The sequence below is a fragment of the Rhinopithecus bieti genome, unplaced genomic scaffold (assembly GCF_001698545.2).
Source record: "Rhinopithecus bieti isolate Rb0 unplaced genomic scaffold, ASM169854v2 scaffold_6907, whole genome shotgun sequence".
Lineage (NCBI taxonomy): Eukaryota > Metazoa > Chordata > Mammalia > Primates > Cercopithecidae > Rhinopithecus > Rhinopithecus bieti.
Window position 1 is genome coordinate 3,819,263 of NW_016805647.1, and position 9,055 is coordinate 3,828,317.

At 41.2% G+C, this 9,055-nt stretch overlaps 1 pseudogene; it reads right to left on the bottom strand.

Moving 5' to 3' along the window:
- Nucleotides 1-2,792: 2,792 nt before the first annotated feature.
- LOC108530396 (eukaryotic translation initiation factor 2 subunit 3 pseudogene) lies at nucleotides 2,793-4,197 on the bottom strand (annotated as a pseudogene).
- Nucleotides 4,198-9,055: the final 4,858 nt, after the last annotated feature.

The window sequence follows — 9,055 nt, forward strand, 5'->3', positions numbered from 1 at the left end:
AAGCTCTAGAAATCTGGTGTAGAACATTGTTCCTATAGTTAACAATACTGTATTTTATACTTAAAAATGTGTTAAAAGGGTAGATCCCATGATAAGTATTCTTACTACAAAAGAAGGAAAGAAGGAAAGAAGGAAGGAAGGAAGGAAGGAAGGAAGGAAGGAAGGAAGGAAGGAAGGAAGGAAGGAAGGAGGGAGAAGAAAGTTTAGGGAATGGAAAGCAAAGGAGGAGAAAAAGGAGGAGGGAGAGAAGGAGGGAAGGAAAGAAGAAAGGAAGGAAGCTTGCTTGGTGCGGTGGCATGCACCTGTAGTCCCAACTACTCAAGAGGCTGAGGTGGGAAGATCACTTGAGCCCAGGAGGATGAGGCTGCAGTGAACCATGATTGCGCCACTGTGTTCCAGCCTGGGTAACAGAGACAGACCTTGTCTCTAAATAAATAAATATCTCTGCTGTCACCACTTTTTTCTGAGCCACTGTGATCTCTCACCTCGGCCTCCTAGTTGGTCTATACCATGTTGCCTTCCTGCAATATAATCTCCTCTTCTTATGCCCATTTCTTAAATATTTGTGTTCCTCAAGGTTCTTCTCTGTTTCTTTTTCTTCTCTTCTCACATATCAACCAAGCCCATGGCTTTAATGACCAATCTATGGTGACCGCTCATACATTTGTACCTTTACCCTGGATCTCTCTCAGACCTTGATATCTACTACCTACCTTCTAGACTTCTTTAATTGGATGTCCCACAGGCACTTTAAACTTTTTTTTATTTAAAATTGTTTTATTTCTATGCTACAACCTTAAAAGTCAGCCAAGTTTATAAAATTAATATGCTTCCTCAAAACATCAACTTAGATAACCCATAGCCAGAGCTTCTAAACTTCTTCAATGCAGCTTCAACATTCAAAAGAGCACAATATGCTTCAAATCCCATCTCAGTGCAAATTTAAGAAAAGCAAAGCAAACTATATTATCAGACTACCAAAATTCAGTAAGATTCTGTAATTTAACATACCTGCTTCTCAACTCTCTAAATTTGTTTCTCAACGCTGGGGAGTTTTTAAAGATATCAATGCCTGAATTCTATTCCAAGCCAATTAAACCAGAATCTCTGTGGGGCATTTTTTTAAAAAAGCTTCCCCAGCAATTCTAATGTCAGCGAGAGCTGGGAATCACTGCTTAACAGAACCTCTTATGAAGCAAAAACATAAATAAAGAAAAATAAGCCAGGCTCAGTGGCTCACGCCTGTAATCCCAGCACTTTGGGAGGCCAAGGCGGGCAGATCACCTGAGGTCAGGAGTTTGAGACCAGCCTGGCCAATATAGTGAAACCCCATCTCTATTAAAAATATAAATATTAGCTGGGTGTGGTGGCAAGTGTCTGTAATCTCAGCTACTCGGGAGGCTGAGGTACGAGAATCGCTCGAACCAAGGAGGCAGAGGTTGCAGTGAGCCCAGATCGTGCCACTTTCCTCTAGTCTAGATGACAGAGCGAGCCTCCATCTCTAAAAAGATAAAAAAGATAAAGCACAGGAAGTCAGTATAGGGACATGGGGAAGTAAGTATAGGGACATGGGGATTAAGTTAAAAATCAAAAGGACTCACTCATTGCTTTCCAACATCTTTTACTTCTTGACCTTTTGAAACGTCCAAAAATTAGTAATATTACAATCTGTGTCATGATAATGTAACAGTCAAGAAAAAACATAAAATGAAGGCCTGGAAAGATCTTTGTTACTCATCTAGAATTATTTGGTATAACAATATTTTCCAGTGGAGGAAGACTATTGGATTTCAGGCATAAAACAATGCAGAAAAAATCCCAAGGGATCACAGGGAAAGGGAGATAACCTCTGACTCTGGTTTCCCGTGTTTCAGGCCAGGAAGAGCAAGGGGAGAAAAAGATTTGTCCATGGAAACAAGTACTCATGCTCTAAAGGACAATTTCATTTGAACCCATTAATTTCCTTTTCATGCAAAATTTTAAAGATAAAGCAACATAAAATACGGGGACAAAGAAAAGGGAGAAGGTCTTCAAGGAGAATTTGTGCCTTTAAGTTTTTACTGGTACCTCAGTCCTTCAGCCTGGAGCTACTCAAAGATGAATCATGAAAAAGAAAGAAAACTTTATTTCGAACAGGTTCAGTAGTATATGTGTGTGCTACAGCAAAGGCTGGTTGTAGCAAAGTTTCATTTCAAACCGTATGACTTGGGCTGGGCAAGGTGGCTCACGCCTGTAATCCCAGCACTTTGGGAAGCCAAGGTGGGCTGATCACCCTGAGGTCAGGAGAGACCAGCCTGGCCAACATGTTGAAACCCCATCTCTACTAAAAATACAAAAATTAGCCAGGTGTGGTGGCACGTGCCTGTAATCTCAACTACCTGGGGGGCTGAAGCAGGAGAACCGCTTGAATCCAGGAGGCAGAGGTTGCAGATCACACCACTGCACTCCAGCCTGGGTGACAGAGCCAGACTCAAAACAAAAACAAACAAACAAACAAACAAACTGCATGATGTATAATTTTGACATTATATGGGAATACTTAACTTCTGCCAAAATGTAGATTCAATCCAACATTATGCCAATTTTTATATTAATTGTAGTCCCTAAGCTAAGTTTTCATAAGCACACACACAAAAAAACAAAAAACAAATGAGAATAACCTTACAGCAACCTACTAAGCTAACGAACTGTGAAATCAATTCCCCAATATCGCTTTGAAAATAAACCCCCCGGTTGTTAAGAGAAATTCCAACTTCCAACTCCATCCAAATGTATTATTTAACTGGTATTCTTTAGTCATCATCTACTGGTGGCTTGATTGGCACTGCTCTTCTCATCTGACCGTAACCAATTAATCACCAGTGTTTTTCAACTTTTCGGCTAAGGGCAATTTTTTCTCCTACCTCTGTGCACACTGGATTGGTCAAAACAATTTTACCCAACTCGGCCTTGACAGCACTAAGTCAACAGGGATCCTATGTTCACCATGAGCACTTCATTCTTAGACAGCTTTTGCACCTTGACTGCTTTCTTGTCTCCTTCAGTGTGTACACCTAGAAGCCGTCTAAGCAGGAAATAGGAAATTTCCACTTCTGTGAATATCTCAGGTAAGGCTCGGACAGCACCAAGTACTTGCCCCACCATTCTGTCTGTCCGGCACAAAGTGGGATCAATTTTTGTTCCAACTCCAATAAGACTGCCTGGAGCAGAATATTGCAGATTATGCTCTGCAAAAAGTGATACAATTTTGGAAAAGATTGGTTTACACATGAATTTTACTTCACTATATTTGGAAACAATACCAGCTCTTACTTCTATCTCCTGACCCACCTTTAATACTCCTTTTGGAATACTACCACCAGCTACATGCACCCCCGCTTAAGGTCATCAACTTCACAGCCAGGTTTGTTGACATCAAAGAATCTAATAACAATAAGTTGGGACTCTGAAGTAAAGTCTCTTGGTGGTACTGGAATTTTCTTTACTATGTACTCACAAACAACTTCAATATTGTATTTCAGCTGAGCTGAAATTGGAATGGGAGTTCCCTCTGCTACTGTACCTTGGACAAATGCAAGGATCTGCTCGTATTGTTCTTTTAGCCTGACTTCCTTTTAACAAATCAATTTTATTTTGTAGAATCAAATTATGCTTCCGTTTCATGATCTCTATAGCAGCCAGGTGTTCAGATGTCTGAGGCTGAGGGCAAGATTCATTACCAGCTATCAACAGAAGAGCTGCATCCATCACTGCTGCACCTTTCAGCATAGTAGCCATCAAAATATCGTGGCCAGGACAGACAAACAAAGGAAACGTGTCTAATTTGAAGTTCCTTTTGGTCCCTGGAATGTCTGTAGGAAACTCATCAGGTGTCCTGCCCCCACAAGATCTATAACATTCTGGCCGAGGGCAACTTGAGTCATCAAGTTTATAAATCTTAGCATTAGCATATCCAAGCTTGACTGTAGTATTTCTTTCTAGTTCATTTTTGAGCCTGACAGTGTGAACTCCAGAAACAGCTTTGACAACTGTGGATTTCCCATGAGCCACATGACCAATTGTACCTATATTAATGGTGGCTTGTCTGCTGATAACTTTGTGTGAAAATGGCGTCAACTTGGTAACATCCAAGGTGGTGAGATCCTGGTGGGAAAGATGCAGCTGCCTCAGAGTCACTCCAGCTTTTCCGCCCGCCATCTTGCCAGAAGAGGAAGGAAGTCCCAAACTATCTTCTAACTGCCACCTCCACGCGCATACAATATCTGCATCTCCTCTGTTCCTCATCTCATTGAAGTATCACCATTTACCCCATCCCCAAAACCTGTGTCAGCCTTAACTACTTCGTCTTCTCTCATTCCCAATTATACACAGATCCATAGCGTTCTATATGTTTTAGATACATATTTGGGAGTGTCTGTATTCTTTATATCCTTTTTTGCCTATACAGCCAAGTTCCATTGCATTTTATTTCAAAGTTATATTTCAAAGTTAAGTTCACTGAATGCTACCTAATTACACAGACTAACTTATACCTTTATTGTCAAACAAATCCAAAGATTCCTTGATCTATCATTCTTTTTGGTCACCTAGCACCTTTAAGTAACCTTCTTATGTCTGGCAATTCTTCACCTTATGAACCTCTGTGTCCCCAAGATAGAAGCCAGATTTGTTCCTCGGTTCCCCTTGTTGCTTGGGCTGACAAATCAAATGCACTCATACAAGTCTTTAATTTGGAAGCTGGTGGCTGGAAATAGTAAAGATGGCCACAGAGACATCCAGCTTCCTGGAGCAGTAAGAGCAAATGTTCTAGGGATGGTGTCTGGTGCCCTAGGTCAGCGGTACAAACTATGGTGTCTGGTGCACGGCAGTGGTCTTAACTGGGACAGTCCTGCTGTGTGAGTTGGGCATTGTTCCAAACGGTGTAGCTTCCAGGCCTGTTTATCTGGCCTTTGAGGAGATTCTCTGAACTACCAAATATCCTTCAATACATTCCTTTTAGCTACAGTGGGTACTGGTTATTTGAGCCCAGTAATCTAGAATGATGCAGTTCACTTTAAAAAATCTATTACATATGTAATCATAAGAAGTAAGTAAGGAAAACCCACATGACCATCTCACAGGGTGGCAAAACAGCATTGAATAAAATAAATCATCTTCTAATTAAAAACACTTTTGACCATCTCACAGGATGGCAAAACAGCATATTAATAAAATAAACATCTGCTAATTAAAAACACTTTAAAAGATAATGCTCTAGGTACCTGGATACATCAGTGAATAAATAGACAAAAATAGAAACCCTAAATGAGAATAACAGACATACATGCAATAATTTTTTTTTTTTTTTTTTTTTTTTTTTTGAGATGGAGTTTCACCTTGTTGCCCAGGCCTGGAGTGCAATAGCACGATCTCGGCTCACTGCAACCTCCACCTCCTAGGTTCAAGCAATTCTCCTGCCTCAGCCTCCCGAGTAGCTGGGATTATAGGTGCCCACTACCATGGCCGGCTAATTTTGTATTTTTAGTAGAGACAGGGTTTCTCCATGTTGGTCAGGCTGGTCTTGAACTCCCGACCTCAGGTGATCCGCCCGCCTCCACCTCCCAAAGAGCTGGGATTACAGGCGTGAGCCACCACGCCTGGCCACGTGCATTACTTTTTAAAGACAATAACCATATGTGTTGTTTAGGAGTTCGGAATCCTTCTTTTTTTTTTTTTTTTTTTTTTTTTTTTTTTTTTTTTTTGAGACAGGGTCTCACACAGGGTCTCATGCTTTGTTGCCCAGACTGGACTGCAGTGGTGTGATCATGGCTCACTGCAGTCTCAAACTCCAGGGCTCAAGCAATCCTCCTACCTCAGCCTCCTTAATTGCTGGGACCACAGGTGCATACCACCATACCCAGCTAATTTTTTTTGTTTTTTTGTAGAGAAAGGGTCTCCCTATGTTGCCTAGGCTGGTCTCAAACTCCTGCGCTCAGGCAGTCCTCCAACCTCAGCCTCCCAAAATGCTGAGATTACAGGCATGAACCATTGTGCCTGGCCCAAAACCCTTCTAATAAATCATACTGACAGTCTTTTGATCCTCATTTTCACAACATGTAAAGTTTTCATTTGATCCAGAAGATATCATTCCTATTTTCAAGGCAATTTGTAGATACTTGGACCGTCTTATAGACTAACCAGCAAGTGCAAACTTAGCTGCATTCACACCTCAATAGAGCTGCTAAGCATTAAAATACCCTTCATAAGAACTGGTAGTTTTGCCAATAAGTAGGCAGGTGTTCTATCAACTGAAATTGTTTTGTAGGATTACTTAAAAGCCAGTACTTTCCTTCCCAGTTACTGCACTATAAAACGTGTGAATAAGAATGTGCTAGATCTTTTAGTGTGGTTATTTGTATTTATGATGGTTCTAAGAAGAAAGATTAAGTTGCACTGAGAGATGATGCAGAATGAAATTCACTGTCTTTTTTAAAGCTTTGAAATAATTCACTAGTGATTTTTCAGTCTTGAAATTCATGCATCAACATAATGAATGTTTAGTCCATAATAATTGTAACCCTTGTTTTCTAAAACTCTGTATTATATGTTATTACTTAAAGGCACATTTAAAACATATATTCTGGGCCAGGCGCGGTGCCTCCTACCTGTATTCCGAGCACCTTGGGAGGCTGAAGCGGGCAGATCACGAGGTCAGGAGTTTGAGACCAGCCTGGCCAACATGGTGAAACCCTGTCTCTACTAAAAATATGAAAATTAGCCAGGCGTGGTGGTGTGCACCTGTAATCCCAGCTACGCAGGAGGCTGAGGCAGGAGAATCACTAGTATCTGGGAGGTGGAGGTGCAGTGAGCCAAGATTGTACCACCGCACTCCAGCCTGGATGACAGAGCGAGACTCTGTCTCAAAAAAAAAAAAAAAAAAAAACCATAAATTCTGAATCCACTGTCTCAATCTTGTACCTGAATCATCACAAACCCATTCATTGCAGTACAGTCAATTAATGCAAAGTTACTAAATCTAGAGACATAGCAACTTCAGAACCAAAGCTGATCAAAGTAAATTCCCAGTAATTAGATATATTCACATGGTAGCTATCATTTTCAATTCTTAATTTTGACAAGTTTTTGGGAGCTGGTTGTGAAAATGAACATATTTAAGTTGGTCTCCAAAATACAGAGATTTTTACTATTTTGACTTAGTTTGAATATAGGAAGCTTGACAATATTTTGCTAAGGAGTTTGCTTTATAAATGTACTCAGGTACACACATAAAATTGGCTTTGTTCTTAGTTAATAATGAATAATCATACTGGTTACATTGTTATTTTGTAAAATTTATTTCTAAATAGAATAGAAACTTCTTACTGCTTAAATGCCTAAAACCGTAGTTTTTTGTTTTTTTTTTTGAGACGGAGTCTTACTCAGTTGCCCAGGCTGGAGTGCAGTGGCTGCAATCTCGGCTCACTGCAAGCTCCGCCTCCCGGGTTCACACCATTCTCCTGCCTCAGCCTCCCGAGTAGCTGGGACTACAGGCGCCCGCCGCCACGCCCGGCTAATTTTTTGCATTTTTAGTAGAGACGGGGTTTCACCGTGTTAGCCAGGATGGTCTCAATCTCCTGACCTCGTGATCTGCCCACCTCGGCCTCCCAAAGTGCTGGGATTACAGGCATGAGCCACCACACCCGGCCAAAACCGTAGTTTTTAATGCCCAACCGTAGAGTTTATTTTAGCTATGAGAAAAGAAGCAAGATCAAGTGCATCTATGACTATACCACCTCAGATAATACTGAAAAATCATCTGCAGTGTTAAAATGCCTCATATCTATAACGATCCTACATTGAATAATACAGACACACATAAATTGGTTGCTGATATAAATGAAACCTCTTAGCCTACGATCTACTTGAACTTACATATAGAAAGTATGATCTCTGGTTCTTCTCCATATTTTTCTCTTCTAGAATGTGTGTGCAGTATAGTTGTACTCTCTATTCACTTGGCTAAAGATTTTCTGACTGCTGTATATTCTTTTTATATAAAATAATTGCATCAGCAACTCTAAGCCTCTTATCTTGCCCACTAGTTTGACAGCTTGTATTTCTAGGCTAGAATACTTAAATTATGACTTTTTTTTCCTAGGCTGTGGATGGTTCTTATCATTACCATTCATCGATGGAAAGGAAATTTGGGCCGGGCATGGTGGCTCACGTCTGTAATCCCAGCACTTTGGGAGGCCAAGGCAGGCAGATCACCTGAGGTCAGAAGCTTGAGACCAGCCTTGCCAACATGGTGAAACCCCGTCTCTACTAAAAATACAAAAACTAGTCGGCCATAGTGGCAGGCCCCTGTAATCCCAGCTACTCGGGAGGCTGAGGCAGGAGAATCTCTTGAACCCGGGAGACAGAGGTTGCAGTGAACCATGACCACGCCATTGCACTCCAGCAACAAGAATAAAACTCCATGTCAGAAAGAAAAGAAAAGAAAAGAAAATTTGATGAAAACAACAAACATTTCGGCTGGGTGTGGTGGCTCACACCTGTAATCCCAACACTTTGGAAGGCTGAGGCAGGTGGATCACCTGAGGTCAGGAGTTCAAGACCAGCCTGGTCAACATGGGGAAACCCCATTTCTACTAAAAATACAAAAAGTTAGCGAGCTGTAGTGGCAGGCACCTGTAATCCCAGCTACTTGGGAGGCTGAGGCAGGAGACTTGCTTGAACCTGGGAGGCAGAGGTTGCAATGAGTCGAGATGGCGCCACTGCACTCAAGCCTGGGAGACAAGAGTGAAACTTCATCTCAAAAGAAAAAGAAAAAGAAAGAAAAGAAAAGAAAACAACAAACATTTCAAGTATAGCTCCTACCCCTGCAAAGGGAATAACATTTCATTTGCTATATATATATCATTTTTATTTTATGATAAGAAAAGTGCTAAGGCCAGGTACAGTGGTTCACACCTGTAATCCCTGCATTTTGGAAGGCTGAGGTGGGCAGACCTCTTGAGCCCAGGAGTTCGAGACCAGCCTGGGCAACATGGTGAATCCCCATCTCTACCAAAAA